General features: G+C 40.2%; 1 non-coding gene across 1 annotated transcript; it reads right to left on the minus strand.

Annotated features, from left to right (window-relative positions):
• Window positions 1–1,999: 1,999 nt before the first annotated feature.
• On the minus strand, window positions 2,000–19,139 carry LOC109933386. The gene is made up of 3 exons (XR_007264197.1): window positions 19,023–19,139; window positions 5,670–5,797; window positions 2,000–2,196 (listed from the first exon to the last, which is right to left on the minus strand). It is a non-coding gene; the product is annotated as an uncharacterized LOC109933386 (transcript).
• Window positions 19,140–19,249: the final 110 nt, after the last annotated feature.

The raw sequence follows: 19,249 nt of genomic DNA on the forward strand, positions 1-19,249 counted from the left end.
TGGCTCATTGTCAAGGGGAGTCATTCTCACCTCATCTTTCTGGTTCAGCTGTTTTGTCCATATTTGGACTGGGGTGTAAGTGGCCCTGGCAGAACCCAATCTGACTGTCAATAAGCAGATTACAGCTAAGCAAGTGTCACCTGATAGCACTTTTTTTAATCCACTCATGGGATGACGGCATTGCTGGTCAGGCCAGCATTTATTGCCCATCCCCAATCGCCCAGAAGGCAGTTAAGAATCAACCACTTTGCTGTGGGTCTGGAGTCACTTGCAGGCTTCTTGAGGTAAGGATGGCAGATTTCCCTTCCTAAAGGACGCTAGTGAGCCAATTGGGTTTTTCCTGACAATCGAATATGGTTTCAAGGTATGCATAAGACTCTTAAATCCAGACTTTTTTTTTCTTATTTAATTCAAATTCTACTATCTGCCATGGTGGGATTTGAACACAGGTCCCCAGAATGTTAGCCGAGTTTCTGGATTAATAGTCTAGCAATAATTCACTAGGCCATCGCCTCCCCAATACCACTAGGCCATCACCACCCTGTTGAAGACGATTTTACTGATTGTCTCCCTCTTCTCCAGCTCCCACATATCCCATCTGATGTTCTCCTCCAACCCCAGCCTGTCCCTGTCCTCAGTTTCCTCCAGGTGCCACCCATCTCAAGTTTCTCTTTACACACCTATATCCTATCCAAATTCTCTGATCACTGATTTCACATGTTTCCATTTCCATTGCAACTCTTCACCTATCAGTCACATGCTTCTTCCCCACATGGATGCCACACTTTCCTGACACAAGAGTTCACATTTTCTGGAGAAATGATGAAATGTGACAGCAGCAGGAAGGAGTAACACAACTTGGTTTAGCACAATCTCAAAAATCCACTCATCTCAGCAAATAATGAAATGGCATTCATTTGTTCATCCAGATAGCTTCAATTCATATGTTGTTTCCGCTTTGATACATGCTACCCAGCCAGTTTTAAAAGTAGGTATTTAGTAACCAAGCACTATACATGTACATTTAATAGATAACCCAAACTTCTTCACAAATCTGCAGGTCACAAAGCATGAGGCATCCATTGAGATTAAATCAGCTACTTCATCCAATGTACTTGTGTTATTCACATGGATATGATAAGCTGTGTTCACTGCGTATATATAACTTTTGTTAGCCTTTCTGGGCCATCCTGCTGCAGACTGAATCACAGGCTATTGAATGCTGCTGAGTAGGCAGCAATCTTAAACCTGGCTATAATCCAATGTTGGCAGCAAATACTCCACAGCCCCTCCTCCAACAAACCAAATCAGCTACAGGGGAATTTTCCCACATCCTAACCCAATCACAAATTTTGAGCAGTCTATCCTAGGATTCTGAGGCAGTATCTAAGTCCTCACTTCCAGACACACACCCCACCCCCAACTTTAAACCTGACCAGCTAAATAGGTCTTTGACTAAAGACCAGCTCCTCTAAGGGCAAACTTCCTCTCTCCCACAGTTACTGCTCCTTCAATCAATGCTCTTTCCATTCTTGCACCAGGTATCACACTTGCCTGCTGAAGATAGGGTGTAAAGGATGAGATAGAAAAGCTTATCATGTTCACTATCACAAGAAACAGCATTTATGACTCTGAGTACTGTTTCAGTCTTTGGCCAGAAAATCTGTCTGGAGAAATTTGTATATGGAATTGAGTGAATGTAGACAACGATTTGGGAGGCAACGAACACAATCAAGAATTTGAGAAAAGAAGGGTTAAGCGATGGGTGTTAGTTTACATGCACAAAGGAGTTAAGTAGCTGCATAAAATTTAATTTTATATATAGTTATGATGCCTATTATGATCTGAATTATGGCTGAATAGATACAAATCAAACTTTTAAATGCATGTTTTAACAAACTGTTCATCAAATGCTACTTATAACTTACAAATAAGTAGGACCTAGATTTCGTATCCACCAACACTCATTTTTGACATTTGAATGTCAAGATTTCCCTACCTGTAAGTGGAAATAAAGATAACGATTTGTGTCCAACAGCTCTGGATGCAGACTATTAATTAATGCAATGGCTTCTTGAATTTGTCCATTAAGTATCACCTCACGAATTTTAATACGTTCGTCAAGGGTGTCCAAGTCAACACTGGGTTCTATCCCTGATTCCACTCTAAATTTTTCTGCTGCTTCCTTAAATCCTTCTGAAAAAAATTATACATAAAAATATAATTGTATTAGCAGGTACATTGTAAATTATCCTGAAAATTTTTCACAAAATATTTTATTGTTCCTTAAGACTTCATGCGAACTGTAAAATCAAACTTTCACAGTTGTTCATTAAATTTAATCGACATCATACACAAATACACTTTGAAAGAATGTTTAACGTGAATATAATGTTTCTATACACATCCATCCGCTGCAGCACCATAAAGTACAAAACAAGACATGTGCTACTGACTGCATGATGTCCAACCTCACTTCCATGTCCCTTGCTAGTGCATCCATAGCCTGTCATATTTCTGTAATTTGAAACTACAATATCAAAGCATTTCTGATATGTCTACAATTAAGATTGAATTTAGCAGCTCTATCGAGATTCATGGTAACATTAGGTTTTTTCCCGCTCAATCTTAAATACCTCATTTCCTTTTCTTTCTTCTTGATGAATGTGGCCTTCAGTTTTAGCAGTTCATCCTGCCTAGACTACTGACTGATGTTATGCCCACACTTAATGCTACAAAAGGTATCACTGACCAGCCAAGAAAACTGCACAAATTTTAGTAAATTTGAAACAATAGCAACATTTATTTGTATGCCTAATCATTCTATCCCCTATAACATTCACCATATCTTGGCCCAGGCCCAATGTTAACTGCAAAACAAAATACCAAAGATGCATAAACTGAGATGCAGTACATATTCTGAATATTTAATCTTAAAACTTTGATTATGTTGCTATCATAAAATGCAGTTGGATTCACTGCAGATGACTGATTAGATAGAAAGATCTGGTTGTTGCAACCTTTCTATCAAAATAAAACGTAGCACAACACAAGTAGCTTTTACTATTGAGGTTTGGCAACCTCTGTAGAGAGTTAACATTCCTGGTCACTAACCTTTCTTAATAATTTCAAACTAATGAAGAGACACCTATCTTAAAAGGTAACTAAGCTTCTCTGTCCACAGATGCTGCCGGGTCTGCTGAACATTTCTGTCAACCACAGTACTTTACTCATGTGATTTCTACAGTTTATGGGCAGGGGTTAAGGCAAATTGGCATAAGTATGTCAAGAGTTTTCTCAATATTACATGTTTCTCCCGACAAAGTAATAGTTGCAAACATTTGCAGAATCAATAACTATTTTGCAGTACTCTGAAGGGCTGCAGCAAAAACTTTACAGTCACAAGCAATGTGTTTTAATTTGTTCCAACTTCTGATACCATTGATAGTCACAAAAGAAAAATAACAGCAATTATTGAACTACACCCTCAAGTCTTTGATAAAAATTGGTATGGCTGTGATATTTGAATGTTCACTCACTTAACTATAAATTTTCAATGTAAAAAAATCTTAATTTGATTGATCAATAAAGAAACAAACCTCAATTATTTTGATGTAGCTATCTCATATAAACACTCTAAAGTCCAATAATTTAGGGAATTATAGAAATACACTGCACAGGAGGTCTGTGCGTCTGGAAAAATTATCCGATTAGTCCCATTGAATCCCTACCGCCCCGTAATTTTTTCCTTCAATTTTTTCTCCAATTTCCTTTTGAAAATGAATATTGAATCTGCTTCTATCACTGCTTCAGGCAATGCATTCCAGTACATACCTTGGATCATTTAAAAGAAAAATTGTCTTGCCTCTAACTCTTTTGCCAAGTACCTTAGCTCTGATCAGTTACAAACCCCTCTGCCATTAGAAAAAGCTTCTCTCAAAAGTCAATCAAAACCCTTTAAGATTTTGAACATCTCCATCAAATTTCTCTTTATTCTGCTCCAAAGAGATCAATCCCAATTCTCTGGTCAATTCATAGACCTTAAGTCCCACATCCCTGGTGTAGTCTGACAAGGTGCATTCAGAACCTCTCGTGTCTCAAAATCTTTCCTGACTTCTGGTGCTCAGAATTGAATACAACTGAATACCAAGTGTGGCCCAAAGAGAGGTTTATAAAGATTTATGTGGTGAAGATTAGGGTTAAAGTTGTGAAATGCCTTTTGAAAGTCCATGACCACTTTCCCTTGAAGATTATATTATTTCGCTGATGATGAAAAATCATTTATAAATGTGTAATGTAATTCTATGCAGCATCCCACCCCTTAGTAAAATAAGAAAAATGTATTATTTTACACAGGATCTCTAAATCTGACATGTATTCATGATGCCACTATTTACAAATATTCCCCGGAAGCCATTCCAAACATAAGTAAGAAGCAAAGTACACTTGTGACCCTCAATAGTGCATTATATACAACTGGCATTGACAGTTAAACATAATTGTAAAATAAATACTTTTACACACACATTAGCCTTCCTCTTCATAAATTCTGACATATTACTACTTTATCCATTTTCATTGTTTGAAGCAGTTTATTTCAAATTAGCTTTGATCAAATATAAACCTTTACATGATCCAATTTCTTGTGAGGTCTCAAAACTAGGAAAATGAATCCACTTCAGATGAAGAGACAACACAGTATGGAGCTGGAGAAACACAGCAGGCCAGGCAGCATCAGAGGAGCAGGAAAGTCGACGTTTTGGGTTGGGATCTTCTTCAGAAATGGGGAGGGATAAGGGAGCTGGGAAATAAATAGAGAGGAGGGGTGGGGCTGGAAAAGTAGGTGGGATGGTGATAAGGGAGGGCAGGGAAGGAGTGGTGGTGATTGGTCTGTGGGTTGGGTGGGGCAGATAGGTGGGAGAGAAGATGGACAGGTTGGGTCAAGTCAAGGAGATGAGGATGAGTGGGAGGGTTGGACATGGGATGGACAAATACATCTGCGTTCTGTATGCAACAAACGACAACACCTTCCGGTCACCAACCATTTTAACTCCCTCTCTCATTCCCTGGGTGACATGTCCATCCTGGGCCTACACCAGCGTCACAATGACACCACCCGAAAACTGGAGGCACAACACTTCATATTTCACCTCGGATGCCTACAGCCCAATGGCCTAAACACGGAATTCACCAGTTTTAAAATCTCCCCAACCCCGGCCTCATCCCATGTCCAACCCTCCCTCTCATCCCCGCGTCCTTGACCTGACACAACCTGTCCATCTTCTCTCCCATCTATCCACCCCACACATCCCACTGACCAATCCCCACCACTCCCTCCCTGCCCTCACCTATCACCATCCCACCTACCTTCCCCAGCCCCACCCCTCCTCTCTCTATTTATTTCCCAGGCCCCTTCCCTCTCCCCATTTCTGAAGAAGGGTCCTGACCCGAAACGTCAACTTTCCTGCTCCTCTGATGCTGCCTGGCCTGCTGTGTTCTTCCAGCTCCATACTGTGTTGTCTCTGACTCCAGCAGCTGCAGTTCTTGCTACCACTTCAGATGAAGATACATTTTTGGCAAAACAGATTTGTTCATAAAATTCTGCCTGCAGAACAGGGCTCTTGATATTATCTATATTATATCTATGTTATCTTTTGTGTTAGTCTTACCAGTAACTAGATAATTCATTATAAGACGATTCATGTCAGCTCTTTGGATGTGCAAGTTATTGAGTTTTTCCATCCATTCATCTTTAGTAATTTCATCCGGTTTTTCTGTATAACTCATTGTGAAACAGCTACAGGACAAAGATAAAACACATAAATATGTTACTGAGGATCAATTAAAACATGACAAGGTAAACCTTAAAACTTCACAACTAATTATCAAAAACAAAATGGAAAACAAAGCAAGAATAAAAAATGACTTGCATTTACAGAGTGCCTTTCACAACCACAGGCAGACATGTGGTTTACAGTTAAAGAACTTGAGCATAGTCACTAATTTTGCCTCTCAACTGTATAAGTGCAAGTCCTGCAGCAACCATGATGTGGGTGCACAAGAGACAGTCAACATGAGGGTAAGATTCCTTTTAAGATGTATGCACGTATGGGTGCTCTGCAAGGATCACACTATGTGAAAATACCTCAGAAGTTACATTGGTAGTCATAATTTTAAAGCAGGAAATGTGACAGCTAATTTAAGGACAGCAAGCTGCAACACAGCAATAATACTGATATTGACCCAGTGAACAGAAAAGCTGTTTTTGTGATGTTGAAGAAGATTTTGATTTCCACAAAACAGTAATGTGGGACAGAAGTTCACCAAAAATCAATTAAGAGTCAAGTTCAGGCACTTTCATGAAGGGGGACTTCTCTTGTGAGCAATAGCTTTTTTCTCCAACATATTTCTCTGCTGCTCATCTGATTATGTATGCCCTATGCCTCTCTGGTGCTCCATTCATGTGACTATTGAGTGAGCAAAGACAGAAATATATACCACTACACTGACATCACGGTACCCTATTTAAAGTCAGTCATTCCAGCAGGTACAAAATAGGAGTTGCTCTTCAGTGCACATTGGAGGAGGGGAACAAAATATGAATGCTTTTGAGGGGGCCATGGGTGACTGTCATTTCTAACACAAGCTCACTTTCATATATGTATTACTATCTTACATCATTATCTGTCTTATCAACAATCACAGTAACTGCAGCTACAAGGTTCAGGTTCACTGTCCTCATGTCATACCACCTTAGAACCCTGTACAAAAGATTTCTACTTTCTGTGATACCCTGCGTAGCATTACATCTCCTCACTGTTCAAAGCCTTCAAATCGTTAAAAATATTCACTTTATCTAACAACAGCAAAGGTTAAGAAAAAAAAACAAACTAAAATAGAAGCTATGTTTGCTTCTGAGAATGGACAGAAACAATCTTTCGAGCAACTACAAACTTGCTGTCAATGATCACTGCACCCAGTTCAATTGGAACCAGGTGTTAATTAAGTCTTGTCTGGCTTGCTATGCCCAACTTTGCAGCACTCTATCATGCCAGGACAACAAGGTCCCACCAAACTGATCCATCAGGAGATCTATCGCCTGCTGCACAACGGCCCTGGTGGAAGAATGAGCTGAACTGCATCTATGCTCTGCCCCAGTCAAGAGGTTGTGTAATAGAGTCATTTGCCATGGCTGCAGAAGGCAGCCCTCGTCCCATTGTAACTACCCATGTGAGGAATTCAGCCCTTGAAACAAAGCAAGAACAAAAGGTATCGAGGATACAGGCATCATGTCAGCTCCTAGGGTACCTCATACAGACTTCTCAGATCACAGAACTATTGTGGTGCAGAAAGAGGTCAATTGGCCCATCATTCCTATAGCTGTACTACTAACTAGTATCAGTTGCATGTTTTTTTACCCCATATCTATTCACACCATCTACATAATATCCAAATAAACACCCAATGCCCTTTTGAATGCCTCAATTAACCTTGTCTCCACCACATTTCTAGGCAGTACATTCCATACCCTAACAATTTGCTGTGTGAAAAAGTTTTTTCTCACAAATCTTTGCATCATTTGCACATCCCTTAACCCGATACAGATAATCATTGATGACTTGTACATTGATGGAATGGAATCATTTTCCAGTCAGCTGCCTTATGATATAGTACTCTCAATGCATTGTGTGTATAGTCTATAGCACGCTGAACCTGGGGCAAGCTGGGTTGACAAAGCCTACTGCCTGCGCTGCAGCGCTGACTTCATCATGGGGATAAACCTGTGACATCTGCCATAAATTGCATTGGCAACAGTGTTAATAGATTTGTAGGTTGAAGGCTTTGAGATCCCACACAGGGTCTCATTGGGTATTTTTTTAAAGCAGCCAATCGCATTAATGTTTAGTACAACTGTCACTTTGGATGGCCACCCCACATCTCAGGTCACAGATCCCACACCAACTGTTGGCACAGTTCTGTGAGTGTCTCAGGATCTCCTCAGTCTGTGGCAACAATGCACCTCGCTCATCTAATGGAAACAGCACAGGATAATAGACTGCTTACTGCATGAGCTGCGGCACTGACCTCATCATGGAAAAATAAGATAAAGCTGTGTGATCTGCCACAAACTGCATTGCTAACAGGATGACCACCCACCCTTTCAGGCAACATATTCCACATCAGCAGCTGGCATACTTCGTAGCAGTGTCCTGGGACATCTTCAGTTTGTGGCAATACACCTTGTTCATCTGGAGGAAACAGCAGATGATGAAGAACCTGGAGCTTCTGCACCTCTCTGCATCCTGACAGGACCTTCAGCTGTGACTTCATAACGAGGCGGCTGTTTGGCAACCACAGGAGGTTCTTGTCACTATTGGAATTGCTGGCGCATCTGTTCCTCCTTCATTTATCTGCATCTTCATAACACTGCTGCCATAGCAATGATGACCTCTGCTGTGACTAGATCCATTGGATACACTTCCAATAAACCTATGATCACAAACAGATCAGGTTCTTAGCAATGTGAGCAGTCAGCACCACACCCAAATGGTGGGTTAGCATTGCATCAGAGTGGGACATGGAGTACTCCAACTGTGAGGGCCACAGAATGACTCTGCATGGATCTCTGACATAGGGGACCTGCTTCAAATGTATGCAAAGCAGCATATAATAGCACATTGGTGAATACTTACAGTTCAAGGTGAGACAGAAGTTGTGCAGGTTAGGTGGAGTAGCCATGGTAAATTGCCCCAGATAGTGTCCAGGGATGTGCAGGCTAGGTGGTTTAGCCATGTGTTACAGGGATAGGGTGGGATGCTGTTCAGAGGATTGGTGCAAATTCGATGGGCTGCATGGCCTTTTACTGCACTGTACGATTCTTTGATTCTATAATTAGCTTCATGCCCGATTTATTCAAATTCCCCTTGAAGGGCCTTATATCATTCATAAGTGGAGCACACCTTCTTGTGCAGTAAAAAACTATTTTGCCCATTTCAGCTGTGGTTGCATCTACTTTCCATTTCCATTGCATACTTACAGTTCATAAGAGGAAGGAAGGCAACTCAGGATTTGCTTGCCAGTGAGAGTTGTATGCTCGGCTGGTAATCAAGGAGTCTCACCAAAGCTCAACGTTTCTTTATTCCTGCACTCCCGGTTGACTTTCAACAATGCCCACTGTTGTTAATTTCACTTATGCTTTCATCTCCGAAAATTACCCCTTGAGTTCCAGTCCTGCAGTTGAGCCATGCCAACCGACATGCTGCACCATCCTGCCAAAGCCACAGTGGTTGTGACAGTCAATGACCAACCCATTCCCTCAGTAACTCATGCACTATTGTCTCACATCCCTTGTCTCCCATTATTGCACCTTCAGAATCCCAGCATGATGCCTCCAATCCCCATAACTGACTTCCCCAACTGCCCTATCATTGTAGTTGCTCCTTACATACCCCGCCATGAGTTGACCCCCAGGGCTGACTATGGCTCATCCCCAATTGAGTTGGACAATTAACCCCAGTGGATAAGTGACCAGACCTCTGACTGATCGCTGTGCCGTTCGCTCACTGACTGACAGTAAATCCCCAGTCTGGTTACACTGGACTGAATATATTATTCAGTTAGCTGAAGAAGGGTCCAGACCCGAAACGTCAGCTTTCCTGCTCCTCTGATGCCGCCTGACCTGCTGTGTTCATCCAGCTCCATACCTTGTTATCTCAGACTCAAGCATTGGCAGTTCCTACTATCTCGCATGGTCACAATAACACTTTTTGAAATTACGGAGTATAGTCAATCTTTGATTGTTATTCCACTCAAATGCAGAACTGGGCAAGACACTTGAATAAACATGTTAAAATTATATTTCCTCACATTCTTAAAGAGAATACACTTGAAAGGTTAAAATTTTCTTTCTCATTTCAAAGAAGTTTGGAGTTTATCAATATATACAGTAAAAGGGGAGGCATTAGTGCCATAGTAATGTCAGTAGACTAGTAAATCACAGTCTCAAATTAATGTTGTAGTGTCAGTGAGGTCTCCAGCACAGAAAAAGGCCCGTTAGCCGACTGAGTCTACACGAGTTGAAAACAAGCACCCAACTATTCTAATCCTATTTTCCCAGACTTCTTGGAGACATGGGTGCAAATCCTACAATGGCAGGCTGTGAAAATTGAATTCAATTAAAATCTTGAATTAAGAACTAATCTAATGATGACCATGCAATCACAGTCAATTGTTGTAAATACCCCATTTGGTTCATTAATGTTCTTTGGGGAAGCACATCTGCCATCTTTGTTTAGTCTGGCCTACATGTGACTCCAGACCAAGGTGGCTGACTCTTAACCCTGAAATGTCATAACAAGTTCAAAGGCAATAAGGGATGGACAATAAATGCTGGCCCATCTCATATCCCATGAATAAATAATTTTAAAAAAAGCAAAATACTGAATGTGCTGGAAATCTAAAATCTAAAATAGAAACAAGAGGAATCACTCAGGTCTGATAGCATGTGTGAAGACAGGGACTGAGTTAACTTTTGAGCTTGATGACCCTTCACTAGCTCCAATAAAGTCATGACAAAGGGTAAACCTGAAATGGTATAATTCTGTTTCTCTGTCCACAGATGCTGCCTGATTTGCTGAGTATTTTCAATGTTTACTGCTTGTAATTAACATGCAATATTCACAAGGAAATTAAAAATGCATTTGCTACTCCAAACCAAATCAGAATGCTACCATTAGAAATGATTTTTGCCCCAAAAAAAAAGAGAATATGTAGATATTTAGGCACAATCTGAAAATGCAGTTTATTGGTAAGTTTTCATTTTGTAGTCAGCAGCAAATAACTATTGCTAGTTTGTACTTACTTTCTATTGGTAAGGGTACAGAAGCCTGCAGTTATTAGATCAAAAATGCATAGTACCTTTACAGGGAATCAGACTTTTGTGTCGCTCTAGTGAATTAAATGGAATAATCTGAACAATAAAATGTAAAGTACAATTGTCAATTTCACTTCAAATCATGTACAGAAAGTAAAAGTGAAAGCAAAAAAGGGGTGGACAAAGTGTATGACAGGGATAGAAAGAAAAAGTAAAAGTCAGTATTTTCTGCTCAATTTTGTTGTCACATTGCAATCGGAGATTGTGGCTCACTTCTAACTCTATCACTGTATTGCATGCAAATAAAAGCAATTCACCAACTGACAGCCGTCAATACCATAAGTAACTCACCAGTAACTCACCAGTAACTTTAATCAAAGGGTTCAAGTCATCTTACAAATCTCAGAGAAGATGCTGCAATGAAAGGTTTTTGGAAGATTACAATAGTTGCCAAAGCTATTTTTGTCGAATGTGTTTACATCTTCTATCTGCTTGTTTTACTTCACTGTCTTTATAATGTTTCCATTTCAAGTTATAGATAATTACTTTAAAAATGTTGGACACTGCTAAATTATGCTACACTTCTCTCATAACTGATATTTAATATAGGGCAGAGCTTGCTGTTAAAGCTTTTGTGGTGCAGTGGTGGTGCCCCTACCTCTGGACGAAAAGATGTGGGTTCAAGACCCACTCACCCAAGGTGTGTGTTGCAACATGTGTGAGTTCTTATGATATAGTGGTAGTATCCCTATCCCTGAGCCAGGAAGCCAAGTTCAGGTTCCCCCCCTACTACAGAGCTGTCTCAGACTATGTCTACACAGCTTGATTGAAAATATGTGCAGTCTGTCAATATTTTAAAGTTGTACACCTAGTTGGTAGCTACTATTCATCTATTTTGAAATTAACTGCATTTCATCACCAAGAATTTGTAGATTCATCTGGAGAATTGTGTCTCCTTCAATTCAATCTTGTTAGGCCATAGCTCGATATTGTGCACAGTTCTGGTCACCATACTATAGGAAGAATGAGATTACTGCAGCGAGGGTGCAGAACAGCTGCACCAGAACATTGCCTGGGCCACAGCAATTCAGCTATGAAAAGAGTCTAGACAGACTGGGGTTGTTTTCCTTAGGGCAGAAAGGGTTGACGGCTCGATCTAACTGAGGTGTGCAATGTTCTTAGGAGCATAAATCAGGATAAACTTTTCTCTTCAGTAGAGAAGTGAATAACCAGGGGCACAGTTTTATGGTAAAGGATAGAAAGTTTAGGTGGATGAAGAAATTGTTTCTTCCCCAGATTATTGGGAGTATCTACAACTCACTGCCTAAAATGGTCATAGAAGCAGGAACCCTCAAGATATTTATAAGTAATTTAGATGAGCACTTAAAACACCATAGCATAGAAGCTGTGGGCAGACTGCTGGAAAATAGGATTAGAACAAATGAACATTTGATTACAGAAAGTAGTACAGTGCTGGTCTGAGGCAAAAGAGCTTTTACATTACTGTTTGGAATCGGTGGACTTGTCAATATTCAAGAATTCAGTAGCGAACCTAAATGAGTATGCCACAACTATTACAGACTTTATTAGCAAGTGTGTAGAAGACTGCATGCCAAAGAAGATGATCCAAATGTTCTCTAGCCAGAAACCATGGACAAACCAGGAGATCCACTGCCTACTGAAGTCCAGGTGTGAGATGTTCAAGTCAGACTACCCTGACTTTTACAGGAAATTCAGATACAACCTCCGTAAGGTCATTAGAGGCACCACGAGGCAATACTGGACTAAGCTGGAGACCTAAACGAACCACATGGGCGTCCCCCCTCCCCCGTTTGTAGCAAGGCTTACATGACATAACGGGCTACAAAGTGAAGCAGAATAGAATAACGATCAAAAATATATCCCTCCTTGATGTACTCAATGCATTCTACACTCATTTCAAACAGTGGTCAGTGAAACCATGTCACCTGCTCCGACAGGCTTGAATGTACCTGTTCCCTCAGTCACCGCTGCAGACGTCAGATCGGCCTTTTTGGGAGTGAATCCATGGAAAGCGACTGGACCAGGTAGAGTCTCCGGCTATGCACTCAAATTCTGCGCATGCCAGCTGACAAGAGTATTCACTGACATCTTTAACCTCTCCTTACTATGACCTGAAGTCCCCACCTGCTTCAAAAAGATCACCATCAACCTGGTGCCAAATAAAACACATAGAGCATGTCTCAATGACTAGTGCCCCGTGCCTCTGACTTCCATAATTAAGTGTTTCAAGAGGTCAGTCATGGTTCACTTTAAATCTAGCTTCCCAGCCTGCCTTGATCCCTTTGAATTCACCAACCTTCACAACAAGTCCACAGCAGACGCCATCTCCCTGGCTCTGTTATCCAGATGTTCCAGGGATGAGTACAACGTCAGCCTCCTACTTATTGACCACAACTTTGCCTTCAACACCATTACTGCAACAAAACTAACCTCCAAACTCAAAGACCTCAGTCTCTGTTCTGCCTTCTCCAATTGGATTCTTGACTTCCTGACCCACGGACCACAATCAACAAGAATATGCAACAACACCTCTTCCATGATAATCCTCAATACTGGCGCCCCGCAAGACTGCATACTCAGCCCCTCATTATACTCCCTATTCACTCATGAGTGTGTGCCCAATTTACGTCCAAACTCCACCTGCAAATTCACCGACAAGACTGTTGTAGACCAGATCTCAAATAATGACAAGACAGAATACAGGAAAGAGATCGAATGCTTGGTGGCATGGTGTAAAGATGATAAACCTCTCCTTCAACGTCAGCAAAATGAAAGAGCGGGTCATTGACTTCAGCGAGCATGTGTGGAGGGCATGCCCCTACTTACATCAATGGTGCTGAAGTGGAGATGGTCCAGAGCGTCAAGTTCCTAATAGTGATGATCACCAATCTGTTCTGGTCCACCCACACTGACGCTACAGTCCAGAAAGCACAACAACACCTCTATTTCCTCAGGAGGCTAAGAAAATTCAGCACGTCCATTAAGATGCTTATCAATTTTTATAGATGGACCATAGTAAGCATTCTATCCGGATGCATCACAGCTTGGTTTGGCAATTGCGGTACACAGGATCACAAGAAACTACAGAGAGTTGTGAACACAGCCCAGTCCATCACACAAGCCAACCTTCCATCTATTGACTCCATTTATACTTCTCACTGCCTCGAGAAGGCAGCCAACATAATAAAAGACCCCTCCAACCCTGGCTAGACTCTCTTCCATCAGGCAGAAGATACAAAAGCCTAAACACACATATCAACATATTCAAGAACAGCTTCTTCCCCGCTGTTATTAGACTTCAGATTGGACCTTTCAAATTTTAAATTTAATGTCGATCTCGCCGTTTGTGCGCCTTCTCTGCAACCATAACATTGTATTCTTTGCTGTCTTCCGTTATCCTAATGCACTTTGTATGGTATGATCTGCCTGCACTGCACGCAAAACTTTTCACTGTACCTAGGTACATGACAATAATAAATTAAATCAAATTCCTTGCTGTAAAAACTCTTGACTCTAACTTTATGATCACCTTAACTTGGGAATACTGGCTCTTGCAAAGAAGGTCCCTAAAAGGCAAATTGGAAATCTGAAGAAAGGTCCAGACTCGAAACGTCAGCTTTCCTGCTACCTTGTTATCTTGGAATACGCATTGATAGGTTGAGAGGGGCGAGGGTAGGAGAAGGCTTATTTGAAGCATAAACCAGTTGGGTCACATTGCCTGTTTTGTCTTTAGAATTGATGAAGTTATATAAATAAATAATGGGGAACCACTGATTATACTAACTGGTACTTTTAATACAAAATGCAGCAAAACAATATCTTCAGGTTAAACCATACATTGACAATACCAAAAAAAAACTGGATACATAACTTGAAACATTTTGTGAAAAGGCAAATTTTACACTTGCGACACCAAAATATCAAACCTTTACCTTGGAGACTTCACTGGTGCATTAGATCATAGAGTTTTATCTTATTCCAACTTACAGAATTCAAAAAAAATTAATGTAGAAAGCACATTAGATCAAATTCCAAATGGACATTATAAATATCATCATGGACAATCGCATTACTACGCAAATAATGTATTAACAAATATTCCAGGCATAACAACAGTACTCTTCACAGTATGCACACCACATGCAGGGCAATATTAATACTAGTTTTGCTAAAACTACTTATATTTTCAGAAACTTATTCAGAACAGATGGTCAGAACTATTACCTAGATTATCAGAGCTCAAAGCAATAAAGAAAATCATACAACTAACTGTATTATTAGTTGATAATTGATAATATACTCAAAATTTATGTTTCAGATAATAAAAATACTTTTGTTTTAAATGTGCTTTGCATTAGTGCTGTGGCAAGACCAGCATTTAATACCCATCCATACTGGCCTTGAGAAACTGATGATAAACCACCTTCCTGAACCGCTGCTGTCCAAGTGGTGCAGGATACCCACAGTATCTTTTTTTCTTTGACAATGTGATGTAAATGAGCAACTGCTAGGCATTTCGGTCCAGAAAAAACCACATGCTGTCATATGTAGCACAGATCAGGTAATGATGGCAGATTTTCTCCCCTGAATGGCATTACTGAATGCAACAGTCTTATGAAAATCGATCAATTTCACAAACATTTTTAGTGGGACTAGCATTTTATTTATGATTTAATTAATTGAAATGTAATTACTAAATTTAAATTCGATCAACTTCGGGACGCAATGGGCTGGTGATACTATCACTGGGCTATTAATCCAGAAACCCAGGTAATGTTCTGGAACCTGGGTTCAAATCCTGCTATGGCAATTGGTGGAATTTGAATTCAGTAAAAAAATTTGGAATTAAGAGTCTGATGATGGCCATCAATCTGTTGCCAATTGTTGGAAAAACCTATCTGATTTACTATTGCAGGAAATTGCCATCCCTACCTGATCTGGCCTGGCCTACATGTGACTCCAGACCACAGCAATGTGCGTGACTTTTAACTGCCCTCTGGGCAATGAGGAATAGGCAATAAATGCTGCCCTTGCCAGAGATGCCCTCATCCAGTGAAGGAATAATAAAAAAAACTGCCACTGGTGTTACACTAATAACGTTGTTGACAAATAACCCATAGGCATGGTCTAATGATACACAACTGCAACTAAATGAATTTAAATTCCACCAATTACTAGTCATGTAATATTACCACTGTACTGCCAATGGTAGAATTTAAATTCAAAGAATAATTCCAAAATTGAACGCCAGTCTCAGTAATGGTGATCGCAAAACTACAATCGATCATAAACTCATCTGGGTCACTAATGTCCTTTAGGAAAGGAAATCTCTCACCTTTATCTGGCCCGGCCCATGTGTACTCAACACACGTGTTGATATGGTTAACTCTGAACTGGCCACTGAAACTGCTTAAAGTCACTCATTTCAAGGACAATTAGGGCAAATGTTCAGTAATGCCATGCAAGGGAGAAAAATCTGGAGAAAATCTGCTATCAGTACCTGATCAGATTAAAGATCCTTACAGCTAGATGAACAATTGTCCTTGCTCAGTCTAGTTTGTATGTGACTCCAATTATTTTTCTGATGAAGGGTCTAGGCCTGAAACGTCAGCCTTTCTGCTCCTACGATGCTGCTTGGCCTGCTGTGTTCATCCAGCCCTGCACCTTGTTGTCTCGGATTCTCCAGCATCTGCAGTTCCTACTATCTCTGATTCAATTTTAACCACACCAATGTTGTTGCTTTATAGTCAACTAGGGATGGGCAATACCTTTAATACCCATCCATACCGGCCTTGAGAAACTGATGGTAAACCACCTTCCTGAACCGCTGCTGTCCAAGTGCTGCAGGATACCCAAAGTATCTTTTTTTTCTCTGACAATGTGATATAAATGAGCGACTTGTAGGCATTTCGGTCCAGAAAAAAACCACATGCTGTCATATGTAGCACAGATCAGGTAATGATGGCAGATTTTCTCCTCTGAATGGCATTACTGAAGGCAACAGTCTTATGACAATCGATCAATTTCACAAACATTTTTAATGGGACTAGCATTTTATTAATGATTTAATTAATTGAAATATAATTACTAAATTTAAATTCGATCAACTTTTACAATGCTACTATTCTCTGAACAGAGCGTGTTATTTGGATAACCACAGTAATTCTCAATTCTAATCTGTACTTGCATAACCATAAGACACAGACCTCAAACTGATGAAATTTTCAATGTCTGTCAGCATAAATTGGTGGTGAAACTGTACAAGCTACTGGTACAGCAATATCTCAGTAGCCAGTGCGTAACCCTAGTCACTGTATGACTACATTAGAAGGCCAAGTTCTGAGAAAGATTCAGATTAATAATATACATTTAAACTTTGTATGTAACTTGATACATTCAAAAACATGCAAAAAAAATTCAAAATAGGTCAGCACCTCTGATTCAAAGACGAGTCATTTCTTGTATTCTGAAAGAAGCGTTACAGGAATCTGTTCCTAAAAACTGGACTCAAATCTTCTGCCTCAAATTAGCTAGCCAACAACAACATCTGAAAACCATAAGCAGACCTCCAGCTGATGAAGAAACATTATATGGTTGGTTGCAGACTGACAAAATTTGCATTAGATTCAGAACCACTGGCAATAGCCAATGCAGATATACTTTATTATAAATGATGTACTTTACAATGGACTAAGTGGGGTTTGAATATCTTGTCCTGAAAGCATATAAGTGCTATGTTGTCAAAATCAGCAGATTCTTCTTGCACCTACGAGTCTCGGCTTTTGGGTCCGTCAGCCTCCCAACTGGAACATCAAGCTAGGTGCAGAGATACAGCATCTTGACAGGTTAACCAGTTGTGATTTTGTTTTAAGCCTTCATTCCAATTACTGTTTCTGTTTTCCATTTTCATAAAACCTAAATTACTCCCCAACCTCTCTACCTTGCTAGTATCAAAATTCTAATCCAATCTCAAGGATCGTAAAATATAATTTCTTAAATATATTGACAGCCTCTACTTCACATAAATTACAATTAATTCAGAACTTGTATTACCACCCGTGCAAGCAAAGTCTAGTGCTTAAATCATCATCCTGTCAGCCCATGTCCTAGCAAATTTACTTTAGCACCATTGTTCTCACTCCTTCCCATCTCACCAATCACTTCCATCTATACTTTGTGACCACGTTATTTTCTGTCCACACTTCACCTTCAGCTGCTTTTCCTTCTGACACTTCAAGTTTTAAATTAACCCACCTTGACAGTATGTTATTACCAATTCTGTTACAAAATCTGTAATTGCATTTTCAACTCAATTTCCTAACTATTCATTACTTCTATTCCACATCCTTCTTCATACTGCACAGTAATCCAGGAAACATTGATGTATCTCTAGCACAGAAAGTGAACTGAAAAATGCAGGTTCATTCACTTATAAGTAGGACATTCTGTTTGCTTACATTTAAAAAATGTAAACACACACATTCAAACTCTTCAAGTTTCTACATTTTGAGAAATAAATTTGTCCTTTAACAAGATGACATACCGCTGTTCCAAACGGCCCCATTTTCATAAACTATAAAAGGTACGAGGAATTTTAAACTTCTGCTTTATATGTACTTAAGTAACAAATGCCTCGACGTAGGTACGTGTCGACCGTTTGTATTTCAATTTCAACAAATTGAATCAATTCCTGGAATTTTTAAGCATAAAATTCGAATAAAAATATCAAGATTTTCATCTCGAAAACTGTAGATTTTCTCATGACCTTAAAACGTGGGTTGTAATGAAGCTTTAAAACAAACTACGACAGAGCAAAGTTTATATTGAAACCAAATTTGTAAATAAAGTGAAAGGAGTGTGTAAATAAAGTGAAAGGATTGTACTGCCCGATAGGATTTCCAGCAGAGCGTTGAGAAGTCACTGCGTCGCCGAGGCCTACGTGCACTGGACACAAAAAAAAAACTTGTCCCAGGTAAACAACAATATTCTCAGCGAATACAGAATCACTGGAACATTTAAGAGCTCCGTTTATTTTAATTTGCACACGGTAGTTAAAAACGATAGCGGTTTTCAGGCAGAACCGGAATTTTAAAACTAGCGCACCTACCTCAAATGTGGGAGATTTTTGTTTGTACCCAGGAACCGCAGGGCAGGAAAGCTCGCGATCTTTCAATGAAAAGTTTGGTTGAACGTCCCTGAGGCTCAACCAAACTTGCCTGCTACCCTTCCCTAACGCTGATTGGTGCTACACCCTCCGCGGGAACTCAAGGCGCCGGGCCGCCCACTCGGCATGTACGACTGACGATTGGCAAATGCGTTTGTCACTCATCCGCC

Source organism: Rhincodon typus, chromosome 19, assembly GCF_021869965.1.
Source record: "Rhincodon typus isolate 14 chromosome 19, sRhiTyp1.1, whole genome shotgun sequence".
Lineage (NCBI taxonomy): Eukaryota > Metazoa > Chordata > Chondrichthyes > Orectolobiformes > Rhincodontidae > Rhincodon > Rhincodon typus.